Below are 23,985 nucleotides of genomic sequence, written 5' to 3'. Positions count from 1 at the left end.
CCCACCCGAACTCTGCTACACTGACAAAAAACAATATACAGGAGTAGGGTTGGGAACTCATTCCGCACCGACCTTATTCACCTTTTCCGCTCTCCATTTGTAATATTATTGGGATTTCCGTCGTATGAAAGCTGTGAGCACCCTTGGAAAGGCATTCACCTATCTGTATATTAAATGATCAACTTATGAGATGAGACCAATTATTCGAAAGACATTTGTTTTATATAATTTATGTAACTGTAAACATGCTCATCTAGCGCGGACGCTAATACATCGATTGCCCTGTCAAAGAAACATTTTAACAGAAGCTGAACTGAACGTTCCGCTTCGCTCTAAATAAAAGATGACATAAAAACTTTTGTAGATCTTCAGATTTTATCGTACTTCTGCTTGTAATGTGAAAGCGTAAAGAAGGTTGTCTTTAAGCCACAAAAGTGAGCGGTCTTGCCAGCGTGCAGACAACATTATTAATTAATAAAATTCGAGTAATTTATGTTCGATACTTTAAACCGGCAAAATATTGTTATGAAGGTGTTGAACGGTGCAAGAATTGGCTTGAAGGAAAGAGAAAAGTAATGACTGTAATTTGTGACAAAAACGTGAACCAAGAAGCTAGCACAGGACAGGCTGAAATATGATCGCACCATACAGTTAGAAAGTACTTGTTTAAGTTATATAAATAAGCCCTAATTGCTTGTGAGAATTGTTTGAATATATTTAGTGTTTACCAGATTTCATATTCTATTCTTCTCCTTTATATTTTTTTTACCTGCACGTCATATTATTTTTGTAAATATCAAACAGTCTTTACTACAGCAGAGAATACTGCGGCATCCTGGTCGTAGACAGAAGGCCGCTCCTTGTCTTCTATACAACTCACAGCTGCCCCATTTATTAATGATTTCATTTGCAAATGCATTTTTTTAATTGTTAAAGGTCCATTAGGTGATTATAAATTTCATACTGATTACGTAAAGAAATCCGGGTTCTTCTTTTCCAAATAATAGAAGCCTTTGCGTAATCAGAAACTAGCCTCCTTCTGACAACGATCAGGAGCCGACCAGAAGTCGGACGTCTTCGACCGCTTTCGTGTTTCCCGTGGCAAAGCTGTGCCAAACTGGGAACACGACATTCTAGTATGAAACACTATATATATATATATATATATATATATATATATATATATATATATATATATATATATATATATTAATCATACTAGACATCGAACGTCCTTCAAGGAACTTACCTTTCGGATGAAAGTGTGCTCCGAACACGGCTCGTCAACTTCTTCGCCTCATAACCGCGTGTTTTCTACAGTTGCGGAATCGAAAAGTTACCCCAGCCTTCACAGGCTGTCGTAAATAGTGATTTTTGACTACAAAGTCTCCGTTATGTGTATCTATTATGTTTGTTAAACTCGTGGAAAAACGCTACGAACTTGTGCACCAACCTAGTAATCTGTTAGTCGAATGTTACTCGAGCCAGCGAAATATTTGCGAAGATACTCCGTATAATCGTATATTGGTTTTCTATCGACGACACGGCACAGAAAATTAATTACCTCACTACAGTGCATTTTATTGACAGGTTGCGTTGTATTGTTTTGGCTCCTGTACCGGTTCCGAACGGTACTGTGGCGTCGAAATTTCAGTGTGTATCAGGACTGCAGAAACGTGGCTGTAAATGAATAAATAAATGCTAAAATAGTAATTATGTAACTTCATTTTATCTACATGGTAATTAAAACGTTATATGAGACAATGCGGGGCTCAAGATACATAAGGAGTGTGCGGTCTTTGAGTTGTTGCTCAATACGACATAGCGCTTGAGATTTTACGAGTTCTGCGCAGGCGTCACTGTGAGGGAGGGTAAACTTTACTCCCAATCAGCGTGTCCTCCCCACACCACAGCGCACTTCACGCCTCGCTCTGTTTGTTCAGTGCTGGGCGAGCGCGATGCGCCGCGGGCTGCCCACTCGTTACCTGCTGCGGTGCCGACCCCCAGCGCGTGTGACAGGGGGCCGGGGGCGCCACAAAGCGCTGTTTACCCCCGACACAATGGGCCGACATATTGTGCCGCACAACGCGTGCGTGGCGCGCAGCTGCTCGCATCGGCGCGTGCGCCGGGCTGCCTGCCGCTCAGGCGCGATCCCCCTGCGAGCTGGTTTGCTAACCGGACCGCTCATCCACGAGCAAGGTTCAATTGGCTCTGAGCACTATGGGACTTAACATCTATGGTCATCAGTCCCCTAGAACTTAGAACTACTTAAACCTAACTAACCTAAGGACATCACACAACACCCAGCCATCACGAGGCAGAGAAAATCCCTAACCCCGCCGTGTATCGAACCCGGGAACCACGAGCAAGGAAATATGCTGCCTAGCCACCGTGGACTCCAAGCACTTCATAAAGGCGACAGCATTGGTGCATTGCCCTTCTGAGACAACACTCTTTGTATACTCGCAAGGGTTGTGTTCGGAAATTCTCTCCTCTTTCACTGCCGAAAAAAAATTAGTATACCTGGAAAAACGAAGTCGATTTTGATCCGATGACGGCATATGCCACCTGGGGGAAAGCAGATTTACTGATAATGGTTCCAAAGCCAAAGATGTATGCTGCCTAGCCGCGGTGGACTCCAAGTACTTCATAAAGGCGACAGCATTGGTGCATTGCCCTTCTGAGACAACACTCTTTGTATACTCGCAAGGGTTGTGTTCGGCAATTCTCTCCTCTTTCACTGCCGGAAAAAAAATTAGTATACCTGGAAAAACGAAGTCGATTTTGATCCGATGACGGCATATGCCACCTGGGGGAAAGCAGATTTACTGATAATGGTTTCAAAGTCGTTCGCCATAGCGGAGTGGCATGGCTTCCAGTGCACCATTTGTGTCTACCCTTTACTACGGAAAGCTCACACTAAAAGACTCATGTAGGGGGACCATGCCTACTTCCTACAGCCAACTCAGCGAGTTTGAAAGGGGTGAGATTGTTGCCACACATAAAAACCATCAGATATTAGTGCTATATCGATCAATACAATAAATAAATTTTTGAGATCTCATATTGCTTATGTCTGTAAGCTGAGGATTCAGGTCTTACAAAAATTCTACTTACTGGAGCAAATGTTGTTTGTATGAGCTGAACCATCAGCCAGATGAGTATTCAGTTCCAAGAAAACACGAACTAACAGTCATCGTAAAAGAAGGAACTGCTTCAGTATGTGGCAACGGCCTTGCCGCAGTGGTTACACCGGTTCCCGTGAGATCACCGAAGTTAAGCGCTGTCGGGCGTGGTCGGAACTTGGATGGGTGACCATCCAGGCCGCCATGCGCTCTTGCCATGTTTCGGGGTGCACTCAGCCTCGTGATGCCAACTGAGGAGCTACTCGACCGACTAGTAGCGGCTTCGGTCAAGAATACCATAATAATGACCGGGAGAGCGGTGTGCTGACCCCACGCCCCTCCTATCCGCATCCTCTCCTGAGGATGATACGGCGGTCGGATGGTCCCGGTAGGTCACTCGTGGCCTGAAGACGGAGTGCTTCAGTATATATCTGTTATTCTGGTCTTCAATAAGAAGACTGGTTTGATGCTACTCTCTACAATATATGAATGCGAAACACGAAATAGAAAACGAAATCCCAACACATAGAAATTATACAGCCAACCGGTTGAAAATAACTCTTCGGTACAAATGACCTAGGTTTCGACACCTACTAAGTGCGTTTTCAGCAGACGAAATTTTGAGGAACTGTAAAATTAGATTACGATAAAACAATGGTCAGAATTTGGAGCAGCTATACTCAAGTCTAAAACAAAATAAAGCACGTTCCAGCCGTGTGACAAAGCTGGAACGTGTTTTATTTTATTTTTGACTTGAGCATGACTGCTCTTAATTCTGACCATTGCTTTCTCGAAATGTAATTTTTCCGTTCCTCAAAATTTCAGCCTGCTGAAGACACCCTTAGTTGGTGTCAAATCCTAGGTCAGTTGTACGAAACAGTTATTTGCAACTGGCTGGCTGTATAATTCCTATGTTCAAAAATTGTATAGGGTTGCTGTGAAATGACCATATTTAAAACTGTAAGAAAACAAAATCCTTTTTTTGTCTTACAGTAGTACATTTCGTATATATGTAAGAAATTCTAATTTTTTATAGGTTCAGTAATTAAAACTATAATACTTTATTTTATTAAAAATATGATTCAGTATTTACCTGTTAACACCTCAATACGATATTAAATTTAGAATTAGAGATTATATTTGCTGACTAATAATATTTTCTACTTAACAACGCTCGAAAATATTCTGAACTTCAAATTCGAGTTTTCCGAATTTTTTTAGTAATAAAATACAATAGAGAAATAGAGAAATATTTCTGGCCACTGGGCTTCAAAACTGAAGTGACCCAATCCATACGGTCCACTTATAAAACGGAAAGTTTAAATGCGGCGTGTATTATCAGGTGCTCAGTTTACAATGGACAGATGCGTTCTAGGAGAGACAAGAAAACATAGAGACGCCAAAAACAAGTTCCAGCGGAAGCTGTAATAACGACTGAAACCGAAATGGAATGCAGACTGTTGGGGGGGGGGGGAGAGTACGTGTAACCATTGGTAGATTGGCCAACGAGTTGTCTTCTTGGTTCCAAGAGATAAGAAAAGATAGAGAACATGAAATACCTAATGAGACTGGATGATATCAGAATGCTGGGATGTGTGTAGTCGATGACAGGGGTATGGAGAAAAGCTTCATCTGACAATGGATTTCGGATGGAAATGATTATGGCGTTGACAGTGATGGTGGTGGTGATGATGATGATGATGAGTGTGTATATTATTTGTTATAAGAGAGACGATTCATACTCCTATGATTTTCATATTTCAACCAAACGATGAGGTGTAATGGTTACATAGTTCTTGCTTTCAAGAGTAAAGGAGTCTACATCTCCACCGGCCGTCCTTAATGCCATTGGTTTCCCTAAATCGATTAAGACGAATTTCGGAGAGGTTTCTTTTAAGACGATGCCACCGATTCCCATCCTTTATCTTGTACATTCCGAGTCACTTTTAGGCGCCTAATAATATTATGGACAGTGGGCTACCCTAGCATTTTTCGTATATGAGCCTGAGAGCCATGGTGGAAAGTAACAGCCGTGAAGCGAGGGAAGATTAGGGCTAAAAATGTCCCACCTACGACGAGGTCAGTGGAGTACAAGCTCGAGCTGAACAGGGATGATGCAGTAAATCCGGTATTCTGTTCGAAGAAGTCATCTCGACATTTTCCTTCATCGAGATGGTCCGACAGGTACGAGGTCATGCTGAAACGTAATGCCTCGGAATTTTTTATGTGAAAAGTCTTAAAGGTTTTTCAATAAAACAAACTTTATTAACATTATACGTCTTTATTCCCTATGTTTACATATTTAATGGTTCAAATGGCTCTGAGCACTATGGGACTCAACTGCTGTGGTTATCAGTCCCCTAGAACTTAGAACTACTTAAACGTAACTAACCTAAAGACATCACACACATCCATGCCCGAGGCAGGATTCGAACCTGCGACCGTAGCAGTCGCACGGTTCCGGACTGCGCGCTTAGAACCGCGAGACCACCGCGGCCGGCTTACATATTTATTTCACAACGTGGCCACCCAGGCACCGAATACATTTCTCCCAAAGAGAGACCATTTTGTTGATATCGGTGCTATAGAATGTTTAATTTTGTTGACTGAGCCAAAACCTCACCCCTGCTTCCATGACTTCACAGCCATCTAAATGTTCTCGAAAGTATTGCTTAACTTATGGAAACAGATGAAAATTTTGTGAGCCAATTCGGGACTGTATGAAGGACGATTGGTGACAGTGAACCAGGGTGTGAGATTGTTGTAGGTATCGCAGCACTCGAGAGTGGTCTGACGTTGTCATGCTGAAGGACTGAGTGCTCCATGTGTGGACGGATTCTACGAGTTCGTGTGTTCAGATTTCTCGCACACCGACATAGTTGTGTTATACGTCGCCATGTTACACGCTACAATTCTAAGCCCTCTAACAGCAGATGGTTGCTATCTGCGTCAGCGAAAGGGGAAAGTCGACAGTGTAATATGCATGACATGTAATACCTCGACCGTTATTGAGAACAGAACAGAAGACTTGGAGACAATACTTTTCAGCACGCCCTCTCGAGTGGCAACCCAGAGTCTTCCTGGCATTGGCTGCCCTGTAGTTACGCAGAGAAGCATGCAGTACCGCTGGTTACAGTTGTAAAACTAACGTAGGCTAGCATAAGTGAGTGTAGACTACATTAGTTTTCTTGTAGCCTTGATCAGTTAAGATCGTAGCCGTGTTACCAGTAAGGAGTGTTGCATATCTATCGGGCGTTACCTCATTTAGAACCCTTTTTTTGCGTATGCGATCAGTGTCTTCCTAGATTCCCGTACAAAGGAGAAATGATGAACTGCCTACAAACTGAGTGAGGTTATGTGAAGGACGATGTAACCTATGGAATATTTTGTTGTGCACAATTACCCTCCTGTTTTTTACTTAAAAATGTGTAGCAAAATCAAAACTGTCAATGTTTAATTCAAGTTTTATTCGAAAATTGTTGATTTGAAAAAAAGAAACAGATTTCTCAAAAAAACGCCATTTTCTTAGAAATAGGTAAAATTAAAAAGCTACAAAACAAAAACATATCAAACTTCCCATCAATACTTCGTCAAGAATATATAAAAGATGTTTGCCGCGCGGGATAGCCTCGCGGTCTGAGGCACCTTTCCGCGGTTCGCGCGGCTCCCCCCGTCGGAGGTTCAAGTCCTCCCTCGGGCATGGGTGTGTGTGTTGTCCTTACCGTAAGTTAGTTTAAGGGAGGTAGGACGTCAAACGGGCTGACTTGGAGCAGGGGGGTGGGGGGGGGGCACTACAGGACATTTTAATTTCCATTGTCTATACTTTTACAAATAAATTTATAAAACTTTTTCAGCAAGACCAGGAAGGATTCGGGATTCACACCCATAGCAGTGGAAGTTCAAAAATGTAACAAAATGATTTTTTCTTATATCTGAAATTTCATCAGTTTTTCACTTATTATTGGCTGCATTTGTTCCTATAGGTACACTTTTCTTTACAACTAGGAGAGATTTTTCCGTGAATTTTGCACAGCATACGAACCATAGTTATAGGTTTATAAAACTCTTAAATTTTCCAAATCTATTAAAAACTGTGGTAAAAATTGAGATAATTAACTATAAAATTTGAGTTTTTCCTAAACATGAAGTTTAAAATGTAACAACTCATTCATTTTTTCATAAATTAAATAAATTCTAGAGTTTCATACACCTGCAAGTATGGTTTGTATGCTGTGCAAAATTCATCGAAGAGTCTCTCCTACTTATGAAGAAAAGTGTACCTATAGCATCAAATTCTGCCAACAGTAACTGAAAAAATGATGAAATTTCACATCTAAAAAAAAATATTTTGTCATGTTTGTGAACTTCCACTGCTATGAGTGTGAATCCTGAATCCTTGCTGGTCATGCTGACAAAGTTTTATATATTTATTTGTAAAAGTATAGACAGTGGAAATTAAAATGTCCTGTGGTGCCTCTCCTGCTCCAAGTCGGCCCGTTTGACGTCCTACCCCCCTTAAGTTCTATCAAGTAGTGTGTAAGCCTAGGGACCGATGACCTCAGCAGTTTAATCCCATAGGAGCTTACCACCAACATGTTTATGTCGTTCATAAACAACTTTTGCAGTAATCAATAATAACAGGAAACTCTTGCCTTTGATCTTGATGAAGAGCGTGCTATTCAGTACAAAGCAACAACAATAATAATACAGATTTTTTTATGTTTGGGAACATAAACTGTACTTCTATCAAAACTATTAGCGTTTTTTTTTTACATAAAAGTGCAGGTTACATAGGCAACTAATTTTTATCACTTATAAAATGCAATTTGTATTTTATAAGGATATAAAATACACACTGCACTAATACTGAATGACTCATTTATGTTTCTTTCCATACCAATGCTATCGGTAATACCGTCACCGTATTATCTACGTCGTCATTTATGTACTGGCCCAAAACTACCGAACCGTAGTCTTGGTAGAGTGCAACTCTACGGCTGGTTGATGCATAGGGATTTCAACTCATCCCGATTCTGACCCTTTTGTGACTGTAGATTCGCTCTGCGTCAGAACCCCTCTGGACAGAAAAGATATGCCCGCTGCGAGACAGACAACACTCGTGTGGTCGTGAGAGTTGGCACTAGAAGACCGCGATCGGGTCCTCCAGGCGAGGACAGCGAGCAGGCGCTGTTGTGACAGCTGCCTAGCTGGGCGCCCGTGTTGTCAGCCCGGGATCGCGACAGCTGCAATTACAACAAACACTGCCGTGCTGGCTGTTAGCTGCCCCACGCCCTGGGCGGGCCCGGCATACACAAGCTGCCCGCTCTGAAGGGCTGACGATACAGATTTCTGAACCCAGCGCATGACCACCATCTTTCCGTGAATTCAAGTACCCTCAGACTTCAGGAAGAATATAATAATTCCAATCCCAAAGAAAGCAGGTGTTGACAGATGTGAAAAATACCGAACTATCAGCTTAATAAGCCACGGCTACAAAATACTAACACGAATTCTTTACAGAAAAATGGAAAAACTGGTAGAAGCCGACCTCGGGGAAGATCGGTTTGGATTCCGTAGAAATGTTCGAACACGTGAGGCAATACTGACCCTACGACTTATCTTAGAAAATAGATTAAGGAAAGGCAAATCTACATTTCTAGCATTTGTAGACTTAGAGAAAGCTTTCGACAATGTTGACTGGAATACTCTCTTTCAAATTCTGAAGGTGGCAGGGGTAAAATACAGGGAGCGAAAGACTATTTACAATTTGTACAGAAACCAGATGGCAGTTATAAGAGTCGAGGGGCATGAAAGGGAAGCAGTGGTTGGGACGGAAGTGAGACCGGGTTGTAGCCTCTCCCAGATGCTATTTAATCTGTATATTGAGCAAGCAGTGAAGGAAACAAAAGAAAAGTCCGGAGTAGGTATTAAAATCCATGGAGAAGAAATAAAAACTTGGAGATTCGCCGATGACATTGTAATTCTGTCAGATATAGCAAAGGACCTGTAAAATGGTTCAAATGGCTCTGACCACTAAGGGACTTAACATCTATGGTCATCAGTCCCCTGGAACTTAGAACTACTGAAACCTAACTAACCTAAGGACAGCACACAACACCCAGTCAGCACGAGGCAGAGAAAATCCCTGACCCCGCCGGGAATCGAACCCGGGAACCCGAGCGCGGGAAGCGAGAACGCTACCCCACGACCACGAGCTGCGGACAAAGGACCTGTAATAGCAGCTGAACGGAATGGACAGAGTCTTGAAAGGAGGATATAAGAGAACACCAACAAAAGCAAAACGAGGATAATGGAATGTAGTCGAATCGGGTGATGCTGCGGGAATTACATTAGGAAATGAGACGCTTAAAATGGTTCTGAGCACTATGGGACTTAACATCTGAGGTCATCAGTCCCCTAGACTTATAACTACTTAAACCTAACTAACCTAAGGACATCACACACATCAATGTCCGAGGCAGGATTCGAACCTGCGACCATAGCATAGCAGCAGCGCGGTACCGGACTGAAGCGCCTAGAACGGCTCGGCCACAGCGGTCGGCAGAAGGCATTCCACACCCACCTTATTCACCTGCTCTTGCTCCCGCAGATTTTCACCTTTTCGAACTCTCTGTTGAACAACCTTCAAGGAACATCCTTTCAGGATGAAAATGCGCTCCGAATATGAATTGATTTGTTCTTCGCCTCAAAATCACATGAGTTCTACATTTGCGGAATCGAAAACCTACCCCAGCGTTGACAGACGATTGTAAAAGGAGAACATATTATTGATGACTAAAGTCTCCCTAATGTGTACGTGTTACGTTTATTGAACTAATGGAAAAACGCTACGAACTTGTGCACCAACCCAATATAATACAGGAATGCCGCATCAGTCACAACGTTATAAATAATCAGTTTTATAACATTAATTTTTTCACGACGCGTTTCGAACGACTGGTGCTCGTCTTCAGGCAAATACTAAAATTTTCACAGTGACTGAGTTTTCGGTCGGTGCAGGCCAGAGAGTGAAGGTGTATTGCAAAACACTAATGCAGCATTGGAGTATTTCTAACATTATCAACACACTGTGATTCGCGCTCGCCCTCAACGGAGAGCAGTAACATTCACCTTCACTTTGGATGTTCACTGAGATTTCTCGATTACCTGTCTCGAGACTTTTTTGGCAAAACAACTTCTCATCCTGAGGAGCAAGGTTCGATTACCGTGGATGGTAGAATTAATAACGAATAATTGAAGAAAGTAAATATGTATACTCATATTTTTTATGTTCTCCATTCAAGACTGACAGAAAATATCACACTAGTTGATGTGCACTCACACTGACAATTGCCGGCCGAAGTGGCCGTGCGGTTAAAGGCGCTGCAGTCTGGAACCGCAAGACCGCTACGGTCGCAGGTTCGAATCCTGCCTCGGGCATGGATGTTTGTGATGTCCTTAGGTTAGTTAGGTTTAACTAGTTCTAAGTTATAGGGGACTAATGACCTCAGCAGTTGAGTCCCATAGTGCTCAGAGCCATTTGAACCAACACTGACAATTGTATATGACCGGATTCGGTTTGTATTTTATTATCAAATGGTTCAAATGGCTCTGAGCACTATGGGACTCAACTGCTGAGGTCATTAGTCCCCTAGAACTTAGAACTAGTTAAACCTAACTAACCTAAGGACATCACAAACATCCATGCCCGAGGCAGGATTCGAACCTGCGACCGTAGCGGTCTTGCGGTTCCAGACTGCAGCGCCTTTAACCGCACGGCCACTTCGGCCGGCTTATTTTATTATCATTATGCTTATGCTAGTGATTACTGTCGCTTACTCCCAACGCAGAGGACCTACATTCAATGAGAACTTCTTTTTTTTCCATTGTGGAGGTATGAATTCGGGTCCTCCCAGCCTTTTGACCTGAAATAAAAAGAGGCTTAAATAAGTAGTGCGATGCCGAGCAAACCTTCTAACATGGAACCACATGAGTGAGAGGTCGGAAGTTCAATCCTTAGTAAGGCCCATTCGAAAGTTTTGTGTTAACATTTACAACAGGAAAAATTTTAGCTGCTAATAACTCAACATGTTCTTCAAGAGAGCGACAGAATAGGTGTGTCCAAGAGGTGCAAATATCAACCTTCTATGGGATGTGTGTGTTACACTTCACAAAATGGACATAGTCGACATTCAAGAAATGTTCAAAACAAACCATTATCTTGCATCATGAACACCAACTGAAAAATGGTGCGCCACAGTGAACAGAAGTTCGCACTATCGAGATTTCTTGGGAATTACAAACCGTGAAGGACATTCACCGGCTCCAACTCTTCATGAATGTATATATAATCACATTAATGTAACGGTTCGATGGGAACTGATGGAATGTGATGGCATGCAGCCCAATGCGGAACAGTCTGTCGTGGAGCTCATCGTGATACTGGCTATCCTTCAAGGCGTAGCTGCAGATAGTGTGATATTATGTTTTATAGGCACTGAAAAAACGAACATCCAGAGGCTGAATTTGTCCAGTGGTTCCAGATGGTATGGAATGCACTATCACACACTTTCAGGAGGGATAGTTTGCTCTAAAGGAATATGACTTTTGTAGGCACCCAGCCGCGGTGGCCGTGCGGTTCTAGGCGCTTCAGTCCGGAACCGCGGGACCGCTACGGTCGCAGGTTCGAATCCTGCCTCGGGCATGGATGTGTGTGATGACCTTAGGTTAGTTAGGTTTAAGTAATTCTAAGTTCTAGGGGACTAATGACCTCAGTAGTTAAGTCCCATAGTGCTCAGAGCCATTTGAACCATTTGACCCACTACGCAATTCGATTGTTATGTAAGCACAATCAGATTCCAGATATCCAATTTCCTCAGCAGCAGCGAGATGTTTGAAGCTCAGTGATGAGAAAAATGAATAATTGCTGCCTTCCCGGGATTCGAGCCCCTCACCTATCGGCGTTGTTTCTAGCCAATAATGGACATCAAATATAGGTTTCTTTCACTAGATTAGAGATGTGCGCATGATTGAACTAGAAGTGATGTGACGAGGAGTATAGTGATGATAGTGAATCGCACACCGCACATATTGTTGTTGAGTACACACGAAGACATGTTAACCATGAATTCTGTTTCAGCATAGCTAGAAGTGGCGTGTTTGAACTTGAAATAATTTTACGGAAAGCTCTATGTCGCTCTGAGAGTCGAAACCGCCAAGCATCGTTATTGACAATGAATGAAGAGACATTAAAAATCAAGGGATCAAATCCCCTGAAACCAGAACCAATATATTCAACATCTCAAGCTAACGTAAAAGACAGAAATACTGCCCTGTGACCTTACATGGCATTTGGTTGTTTAACTAAAATAAAAATACTTGCATAAGCAACTTTATTGGTGACAAAAGCCGGCCGCTGTGACCGAGCGGTTCTAGGTGCTTCAATCTGGACGGCGCTGCTGCAACGGTCGCAGGTTCGAATCCTGCCTCGGGCATGGATGTGTGTGCTGTCCTTATGTTAGTTAGGTTTAAGCAGTTCTAAGTCTAGGGGACTGATGACCTCAGATGTTAAGTGCCATAGTGGTCAGAGCCATTTGAACTAAATTTTTTTTCTTTTTTTTGTGACAAAGTTTCTATATGCTGCCACTTACGCCTCTGTCATGGCCCAACCTAACCTGTAGTCGGTAGCTAAGGGACATCACGTTTAATGTGAATTTGGAAGCACGGTGGAATCGTATGTTCTTAATTTGCCGTAATCAGGGGCAAACAGGATCTACTAGTGGCTATTAAAAACTTTTGCCTCAAGTGAGACTTGAACTCTAGCCCTATGAATCTTCAGCTAGCATCAAGCTTTCAGACTACTGGACGTCACACGTGGGTAGATCACGATTTTGTTGTAGCACTGGTGCGCCAGACCGGATGAGAATTCTGACTTCCTGTCTCCCTGGAATGCATTACAGTCGGTTCAGTACATCACTTCTTGCTCGACAGAGTCACCTTTAATCAGATGCCTCAGTTACCCAGTGCGTACATTCAACTTGGTTTTGTAATCACTGAAATAAAGTCACATAATGGCCATCTATACAAACTGTCAACAATGTCTAACATGTGTGAGATTGGTTCTGATCTATCTTCCTACCACAGTTGTGCAAGGACGCTCTGTGACTGTTTTAGAAATCTGTGTTGAACCTGTGGCCTGCAAGGCAGGAAGACACCAGCTCACCACGCAGAAATCGAAAGAGCGCAGCAGTACAGACAGTGATGTAATCAGACAATGATCTCAATGTCGGTTCCACTGCACTTCCTGTAAAAGAAACGTTATCGCTAACAGAAATTAGTGTCCAGGTTCAGGCGTAACTACATGTTAGTAAAAAATTAAAATCTTAGATTTTCGTTATTGTCTTCATAACCATAATTATAATACATACAGGATGGTAAAATATTGAAGCGAAATTCCTAACTATTCTGAGGTTCTTTAATAGTAAGATGGTTGATGACCATTCTGGGGGTCGATAACATGTAAACAAATTAAATACAATTGAGGCCAGAGATATCAAACAAGCTAAAAATACACTATGAATATAACCAATTACTGGATGGGGGTCGGTAAAGAGCAATCAGACAGAAATACACAATTAAAACAATTCAATAATTTCAGGGTATGAAGCACCCTACAGTGGCTGACCAATTCTTTTCGTAAAGTCGGATATCTCGCGTTTCTGTTTCAGTTAAGCCCAACATCGTAAATATGTTTAACTACAGGCCATGGTCGAATGACAAAAAAAAAAAAAAAAAAAAGTAGGAGAGCCGAAGACGACCCCAGTTTTGAGTGTCAATTGAATATCACTTTTGTCCGCAGCTCGTGGTCGTGCGGTAGCGTTCTCGCTTCCCGCGCCCGGGTTCCCGGGTTCGATTCCCGGCAGGGTCAGGGATTTTGTCTGCCTCGTGATGACTGGGTGTTGTGTGATGTCCTTAGGTTAGTTAGGTTTAAGTAGTTCTAAGTTCTAGAGGACTGATGACCATAGATGTTAAGTCCCATAGTGCTCAGAGCCATTTGAACCATTTGAATATCAATTGCTAGCATGGCACGAGTGCGCATGTTTACCTTTCATTGTCGGCGGCAGTGGCGGCTGTGATGAGAGTTGTGAACCGGAGAATCTATTCCAAATCTTTCTCGACAGTTAGACTCCAGCCTGATACATTTCCTATGTCTTCAGTGAAACCGAGACTCCTAGATGTTCCCTAGCTAAGTTAACTGGCATGGTACATGCTATTTGGCTCGAATAGCACATGCGTCGTTATCCTCAAATCGCTCACAAGCTCTAACTGTCAGTGCTCGCTGCGATTATCTGTACTAGGAGACTTTACAGTTTAGCCCCTTACAAGTTAGGACGAGCCTGTGAGCAAGTGCTCACATAATGGCTCTCGCAAACGTCTCAGTGTGGCGCAAGTCGCCTTGCTCAAACACTCGACAATTTGGTGCCAGAGAAAAGCGAATTTCTCGGTGTACATTTGCCTATATCAAAGCTGATGACCAGATGTTTCCTTTCTGGCCAATCAGAGGATTCGTACTTGTTATAACTTCACCCATTAGAATTCTTGTAGCCTATAACAGCCATTATTTCTTTCATAGGGCAGAGTTTAACTTCTGCTATGTAATAAAACAGCTTTTTCTTTCATGCGAGTTTTTAACACAGGTGGCTACAGTGAGTTACCAGTGTTATGAGTTCGGTTTCTATGGACGTTCATCCACCATCTTCAATCGTGTTCCTGTAGAAAGGCTTTCTGAAGGGCCATCATTAAGTGCAGGGACAAGGGCGGCGGCTTTTGCTGATGGCGGTCTGCACAGTGGCTCCGGCGTCTCATTGTGTCCACTATATGTCCCACTGTGTGGGTTTTGGCCTAAAACTGAGATGGGCGTTGGCATCGTAAAATTCTCCTTCCCTCAGAACAACATCCTGTAGCTTGGGTCAGGGACATTACTTGCGTGCTATTACTAGTGTGTGTTATTGATTTATGTTCATGAAATGCTGGCTTGTTTATTCACTTTGTCTATTAATAATTCATTCATTCTCACGTAACTATGTCATGTGACAAATCGACTTAAATGGAATTGTTTCAGGAATTGATTGACACCTTACAACTGTATAATGCAGAAGTTTCCACAAAAAGTAATGCTTCCACTTAAGTCTCTCTCCATGGTAAAGGATGTGCAGTGCAGGAGAAAATCAGAGTTACTGAACCATATTCTTCTGTCATTTAGTAAATTACAGCTCATAAGTCTGCTAATACACTGAAGTGCTAAAGTAACTGGTATACGCATGTGTATTCAAATACAGGGATATGTAAAGAGAAAGAATATGGCACTGTGATCAGCAACGCCTATCTAATACAAGTATCTGGGACTATTCTTTGGTTGGTTACTACAATGGCAGGTTATCAAGATTTACGTAATGAAACCTGGTTGGTAGGTAGTTAAAGAGCGCACAGGACAATGTTAAGGTTGTGGATGGGGCCGTAAACAGTTACTGTGATTTGCACAATCAAACACACAACTTTATTTTTCTAAGAACCACTTATTTACACATCGGCTTAAAGATCACACTTAAACAATATGACTAAAGACCTAGTTAAAGAAAACTTGAGATGCTTTCTGGGCTGAAGGCCCAAAACCACACAGCAAACACAAGCTCGGATGAAGGCTTAGAAATCAAAAGCAATTAAAAATAGAAGGTAAAAAAATCTTTTAAAAAAATGCAATGAAAACAATTAATGGTTGAAGGCCTACATTAAACATCTGAAGGACAACTATAATTAAGGCACATTAGTAAACAATTTTTTCTAAGCAAGAAAATTTGTATTTAAACTACAACAGAACGGCCGAAACCTGATTAACTTATTGCTCGGCTGAAGGCCACAAACAAATTTGAAACAACAGCTGAAGGCCTGAACAACAAGTCAGATAAATAATTTAGAATAAACCCCTGGTTTCTTATTTAAAAAAATTTACTTTAGGGAATACACACAGCTTAAGGCCTTATTAAGGGGCTCACGCAGAGCCTCAGCTGAAGGCCACGTATAACACATGGAAGAACTAACGGCTTAGGGCCTGGATTACAAACAATTTGTGATAGAAAAATTTCTAAGAATAAATTTTTTTTTATAAAACAATCAATGCTCAAAATTTTAATGTAACGCGGCTGAAGGCCTTTATGTAAAATTTTAAAAAACTGAATTAATACACTGCCAAAGGCCTTGCACAATACTTCAACTAAAATGAAAATGACAATTTAAAACAAACAAAACAAGTGGTCCTCAGAAATGTTCCAAGGGTCGGCCTGGGAAGGTAGCTCAAAAGTAAGGTGAGGTGAGACAGGCAGCCAAGAGTTGAAGTTAGGTAATCGGATGGCAACCCAAACTAGGGATGGCCCAAGGACTGACCAATAATTTAACCGATTCCCTTCCATCCGACCAAAGGCTCAACGACGGAGAATATCGGCCGAAAAAATGGTTCAAATGGCTCTGAGCACTATGGGACTCAACATCTGTGGTCATAAGTCCCCTAGAACTTAGAACTACTTAAACCTAACTAACCTAAGGACATCACACACATCCATGCCAGAGGCAGGATTCGCACCTGCGACCGTAGCAGTCGCGCGGTTCCTGACTGAGCGCCTAGAACCGCTAGACCACCGCGGCCGGCAATATCGGCCGAGGACGAGAGTACGAACTTCACTACGCCTCCAGAAATTGGCGTCTAAAAACAGCCAGGGGAACAATAACCCCTCTAAGCAAATATGAGCCAAACAACTTAAAGGGCTGTCGAGCTACACAACGTGCTGGACAGCAAAAACTCGACGAGGAAAAGGCACACTGCCTACAAATTATGCTAACGATCAGGGCAGATAACTGGAGCATTAACGGCCACAAGGCAGAATATACCGCTGGTGCACTTCACTGATAAGTAACAGTCAATATAATAATTAATCACAACATAGGAAGACCGCTGAAAAATTTCGCCGACTTCAACACATCATACGATGCTGCTAGCCCGAACGGCCAAGGGATCAACAACCCGCAAATGAACGAAGAGATGACACAATAGTTGAGGTTTCATAACAGGTTAACTGATCACTCAACTTCAGCGTCCAGATTCGGGGGGCAACGAACTTGTCACTCTCGCAGGTAGCACCTCATGATCTGACAGCGCGTGCACGCCGCCAGTGGCCCCAGCCTGGCCTCACGCCACGGAGACTTGCTTACTGCTTCGTCCTAACCGACTGACCACATCCAGCATGCAGACAGCATTAAAATAACTGCTCAGTCAAAACCACACAAGCTACACAAGGGTCCATGACCACTCGAACAATACTAAAACCAGTCACTGTGGAACAACCAGGAGGAATCACAAGTCGACACACACAGAGGACCTGGAAGCGGTCGGCGACCAAATACACGTCGTCCGATAAAACGACCGACCGAACGACCAACCAAGGTCGTCCCCACTGAAGTCATGTGTGCAACGGCCGGGGGAGTCATGGCTGTCCGAACCTCACTGCTACTCCGTCCGCCTCCGCCTTCAACTCGCGACTCACGACGACCCGGAAATACTAGCGGTCGCTACAAAGATAGTGCAACAGTGCTCTAATCGATAAGCGCTGCTGCTGCCACTCACGGGCTGGCTAGCCAGAAACTTAGTGACGCCAGTAAATCGAATAAGAAACGAGACGAGAGTACCGCCAAGTCAAGATGTCAAGCAATATCGGCACGAACACGAGCCGCGTACGGCTCACGTAAGTTAGAATGTGTACGAGCGATAGGACCAGCATCTCTGAGTTAGCGATGACGTGGGGATTTTCCTGTACGACCATTTCATGAGTGTACCGTGAACATCAGGAATCTGGCAAAACATCATGTCTCTGTCTGACATTGCTGCAGCCGGAATAGATCCTGCAGGAACGTCACCAATGATGACTGAAGAGAATTGTTCAACGTGACGGAAGTGCAACCCTTCTGCAGATTGCTACAGATTTCAGTGTTGGGCCATAAACAAGTGTTAGTGTGCGATCCATTTAACGAAAAATCAATGATATGGGCTTTTGGAGCCAAAGGCAGACTTGTGTACTCTTGATGACTACACAACACAACGCTTTATGCCTTGCCTGGGCCCATCAACTGCTAACATTCGACTGTTGATGACTAGAAACATGTTGCCTGGTTGGACGAGTCTCGTTTCAAATTGTATCAAGCGGATGGACAGTTATGGGTATGAAGACAACCTCATGAATCCATGGGACCTGCATGTCCGCAGAGGACTGTTCAAGCCGGTGTAGGCTCTACAATGGTGTGGGGCTTGTGGAGTTGGAGTGATATGGGACTAACGATCCGTATAGCTATGACTCTGACAGGTGACATGTACGTCAGCGTCCTGTCTGATCATCTGCATCCATTCATGTCCATTGTGCGTTCCGACGGACTTGGGCAATTCCAGCAGGACTGGGCAATTCCAGCAGGACAATGCGACACCTCCAGAATTACTTCAGACTGGCTCCAGGAACACTCTTCTGAGTTTAAGCACGCCCAGTGGCCACCAAACGTCCCAGACATGAACATATCTGGGATGTCTTGCAACGTGCTGTTTAGAAAAAATCTCCACCCCCTCGTACTCTTACGGATTTTTGGACAGCATTGCAGGATTCATGGCGTCAGAACTACTTCAGACACTATTAGAGTCCATGACACGTCGTGGTGTGGCACTTCTGTTTGCTTGCGTGCTACACGATTTTAGGCAGGTGTACCAGTTTCTTTGACTCTTCAGTGTAGTATCAGTCTGTCGGAATCTCAGAAATAATTTACCTCATTTTATGATCCGCCAGTAACAACGAAACCTTGGGAAAACGATCCCAGCAAAAGCTCGTAGCTGCATGTCCTGATCATAGCAATTTCTGCCCCACCTGCCCACAACCGCCAGACGCCACCCCGGTGTCAGACCGAGAGATAGTGAAGAGCGTGTTGAGCCCATGATCTACAGTGTGAGAAGGTACGGCTCACTATTTAAATTTTTGATTTTTTTTGTTTTTGAAACCACCCGCCTTCTCAGTACTGGCCGCGATGTCAATATCGAGATCGAATTGGAGTCTCTGGTCACCGCATATCTTTGGCGAGTTGGCTTCCCGCGCGCCGCGAGGCGGGCAGAAGGAGGAAGAAGGGGCTTGCTGGGAGTTAGCTCTGACTGTGTGTGAGGTTCGACGTCGGTGTCGGAGGGCAAGGCCGCTTGGTCGGTGGGCCCCGCAAAAACAGTCGGTTGGGAAAGGAGCGCCGTGGGCTCGAAGATCCTAGTGTGGAGGGCCGGTGCTGCCCCGATGGCGATCATCGTGTGTTCATTAAAGGGCTGAGAAGCGATTTCTTGGTTCTGCCCTTGGTTTCCGGAGAAAAATTACGGCAAGTTTGGTGTATGAGGTGCACATAAGAATTCTAAAAAGGTGCACGTTGATGGCACGTATATAGGACTTGTTCAAAAATGTGTGTGAAATCTTATGGGACTTAACTGCTAAGGTCATCAGTCCCTAAGCTTACACACTACTTAACCTAAATTATCCTAAGGACAAATACACACACCCATGCCCGAAGGAGGACTCGAACCTCCACCGGGACCTATAGGACTTGTGAGTGGTCTAAGCTTTGCTTCGGTACTGCACAAGGACTTAAGTCCGGGGAGTATGGTGGATGGTACACTGCTTCCAATTCCCATCGACCGAAGAGAGCAGCCACAGCTTGCGCTGTATGCGCCCGCGCATTATCGTGCAAAATGATGGGTGATTTCCTCACAAAATGTTGTCACTTCTTTCGCAAAGCTGGTCGCAGGTGATGCTCCAAAAACGAACAGTAATACGCCTTAAGTCCTTGTGACTTTGATTTGATTCCGAAGATGAAGGAACCACTTCGTGGCAATCGCTTCAGAAATGTCCCAGAGATTCTACAGGCAGTAGACCACTCCATTCGCACCATCAACAGAACAGGCTCTGCTAACGGTATACTACGCCTTCCACATCGCTTGTTACGGGTTCTACACAACGCTGGTGACTACAAGGACAGTAACAGGTGCAAACATGTAACTCTTTTGTGTCAGTTGTGAATAAATAGTTGCCACTACTTAAGTTCCAGCCCTTGTACCGAGCGAGGCGGCGCAGTGGTTAGACACTGGACTCGCATTCGGGAGGACGACGGTTCAATCCCGCGTCCGGCCATCCTGATGTAGGTTTTCCGTGATTTCCCTAAATCACTCCAGGCAAATGCCGGGATGGTTTCTCTGAAAAGGCACGGCCGACTTCCTTCCCCATCCTTCCCTAATCCGATGAGACTGATGACCTCGCTGTCTGGTCTCCTTCCCCAAACAACCCAACCACTCCAGCCCTTGTAGTAGGACAATTCTGTGTCACTCCAGGAAGTGTCTCGAGTGTTACAGGGTTGCCAGCTTAATCTACAACGTTGCTTAGTACCAATCTACCTCGCAGCAGGCAGCAACACATTACCACAGTCGATGAGTTTCCTGAACAGGCTAGCAAGCCAGGATTATAGATTGCGCTTCAAAGACGCAAATTTACACATGCCTGAAATGCCCCGGGTATGTGCAAATGTGTATAACTCAACAGAAACAGCGTAAATGAACAGCGGGGAAAGTGAGATGGACAGTCTTCTTGTTCATATGTGGCATTATTTTATTTTTGTTTTGTTTGGAGTTTATCAGAATTTTCATATGAGAATTACCGAGGATTAATTGTTAGAATCGACTGCTAAGTCAAATTTAAATAGGAAAATAATTATTGCACTTTCTAATAAAGGGCTCAATGATAGCAACCCCTTAAATAAAAACAAATTAAATAAGTGGTCTTGATTGGTGTTACATACAACGACCCACAGTAACATCTGAGAACACTGTGTGTGTCGGTATAGATGGGAAGACGGTGCTGGAATGTGTACAGACTGCTGATTCCTTAAGTCAGACTACCAATATTTTTTACCAGGGTTCGTTGTCAGCTGGATTATAACTCACACTGATGTCGAAACAGTTGCACACCACTGTATGAACAGTACGAACAGCTTTCTATCCCACACAGAGCTCAATCCTCGCACATACTATTGTGAATACAGCAATATGCCCTACACATACAGGTTTCTGTAGAAGATTTAATTTCTTCGAAGCAGATAAGTCACCTTATTTTGGATCTGATAAACTAGAGTATATCACAATATCATACATCCCCACTAATACGCCCACACCCAACCTCCAACCTCATTATTACGAACCCACTGACGGAAACAGAACAAACTTGTGTTGCCTTTCCGAACTCGAAATAACTTTGGCAATTCCGTACGTACCTCAGATGTATGTCACACGAAAATTATCTACTTGCGAAACTAATTACCATGTCGTACATCACTTTGAGCTCTAGGATCTCTACCCTCGTAGAGGTAAACCATCTACTTCTTGACTCCTCGAGTTCAAAACGAGCCCTGAATTATTTTATAATGTATTAATTTTCACCAATCAGTGCAGTAGGTACAATGTTACCAGCTTTCGTGTTACCCACGAGCCTGTGCCCCTAAAAGCGCTGCTCCGTACAGTAACTCCAGCACCGTGAATATTAACAGTAGTTCACGGGAAACCCTCACATCGGCTAGAGAAGAGTCGACAAATGTAGCATCTTAATAATGAATGGTTCTAATGGCTCTGAGCACTATGGGACTTAAGAGCTGAGGTCATCAGTGCCCTAGAACTTATAACTACTTAAACCTAACTAACCTAAGGACATCACACACATCCATGCCCGAGGCAGTATTGGAACCTGCGACCGTAGCGGTCGCGTGGTTCCAGACTGTAGGGCCTAGAACACTCGGCCACTCCAGTCGGCACTAATGAATGCATCGATTCTGTGTATCCTAAGCTCGTTGAACTCAATGAAGCTCTCGTAGCTCGTCCTGTTAAGTGAAGTCACATTTCACCTTCGAATAATAAACAAATTGGGGAGAATTTCTTCTCCACCCACTTGCTTCTAAAGACTTGTAGGTGACATTTTACAAAGTAATTCGATATTCTCATACAACAATCTGAATCATGGTTGCCAGGGGAGCTATGATCTGTTGTTGGTATTATACATCATACAAGTAACTATTAGTCATTAACCATGGGATTTTGACCCAAAACTCAGAACAAGATGGTATTTCAACCTTTTCATACTTCGTTACAAATGAATCCCAATTCCAGTGGTATGAAACCTTTTCAGCCATTTTCAGTGAATCCAATGGAGCCAACAGATGGAACAACAGAAAATCATTCTAGGCTAATCAGGACCGCGCATTCGTTCCATTCTGGTGGTTTCAGTGCATTTACTCGTTAAAGCAGGAGAACTTGCTCCAACGTGAATTGCTTGTCGTTACAGTGATAAATCACCGTAAATGGTTGTAGATTTATTCCTAGAGTACCGGCTCCTTATCAGCTTTTTTGACTGGATGTTCTCCTTTTACTCGAAAATTAAGTGAATAGCAAAGGTAAAGGAGAATTTCGCATGAGATAAATATCAAATTCTTCCATCTTTCCAACTTATCAGTCAAAAAACAGCGAAAATAAGAGACATGATCTGCTAGGAATGAACAAATAACAGCAATAATTACTTTAGTTTGGAACATTCCAGTATTCAGATAAGGATTACAAAACGTTTCCTGTTCAGTCTACACAAAAACTGTATTACGAACTTAGAGATTTTCTTAAGACGGCTTTACTGAATTTCATTCTGGTCCTTTCCTCCTGCATTAGAGAAGAGACGATACAAATGACTTAAAATATACTTTTTCAGCGATGCTACACCCTATAGTAAAATGAATTCGCATGGCAAACAACGCTGTATCAGAGCTAGTGAAGCACCGATGAATAGAAAATTCTCTCACTGCTGCTGTAGCAGTTACAGCGGAAAGAATAGTATATTGTTCACAAAGCGAAACATAAGAGAAATTATAACAATTTATGAGTAAAATGACTTTCTTGCAGTCAAAACATTAAATTTTCTCATTGTAACTTATTCAGAACTTTTCGTGAAAATTATAAGAAAATACCCAGTGAATTTGGAAGGTTAATTCAGCTCTAGTTCCGAAAGAAAGTTGCCAAACAAATCTTATTATATTTCCCTGTCTCAGATTTCCTAACAGCAGGAACCTATTTTCGTATGATTGTCAAATTGACTCTAATGCTGCTACTCAAATCTTGGTACGTTCAGGACCACGAGACATCAACTTGAGAACAGGCTTAACGTCCCGCATCTACAGAATAAATCACTGAGTTTACATAGATTCTACCTGATACTTACAATTATCTAAGTAAGTATAATACCATAGAAACATTTTAAATATATGTAAAGTTTCCTGTGATTTATATAATATTATATGTTTCTATGTAATTGTGTCATGATAATTGTCAACGAAGCTCCTATGCAAAATTTTTGGGACGAGCCGTTCCTACGGTTAGGGTAGTTTAGCCATGTTTCTAAGGTTATAAAATATCGAAATCGGCCAGCATCTCGGCTTTTGGCAATTTTGCTAAGAAATACATCATGTAAGATACAGGCAGTGCTTCGCAAGTGAGCCGCAGAGAGAAAGTTATCTGAAGAATTGCATTACACTATTGGAAAAGTTCATAGAATATGAACTAATAGTACAAAGAAAACTTCAATTTGTCACTTACTATAGACACGGTGGTACTCAAGAATTACTGAGGATGCATATCCGCTGTTATCTTTCTGCAGCGCGTAAGAGATCCTCATTACAGCATAAGCCAAATGTCACGATTTTTTCCGCTTTTCGATACAAT

At 42.9% G+C, this 23,985-nt stretch overlaps 1 pseudogene; it reads left to right on the top strand.

The window, feature by feature from the left end:
* The first annotated feature begins 3,225 nt into the window (after positions 1-3,225).
* LOC126200059 (5S ribosomal RNA) lies at positions 3,226-3,343 on the top strand (annotated as a pseudogene).
* The last annotated feature ends 20,642 nt before the right edge of the window (positions 3,344-23,985 follow it).

The sequence above is a fragment of the Schistocerca nitens genome, chromosome 8 (assembly GCF_023898315.1).
Source record: "Schistocerca nitens isolate TAMUIC-IGC-003100 chromosome 8, iqSchNite1.1, whole genome shotgun sequence".
Lineage (NCBI taxonomy): Eukaryota > Metazoa > Arthropoda > Insecta > Orthoptera > Acrididae > Schistocerca > Schistocerca nitens.
Note: the sequence above shows the minus strand (reverse complement) of the source record. Positions and strands in the feature narration are given on the sequence as shown.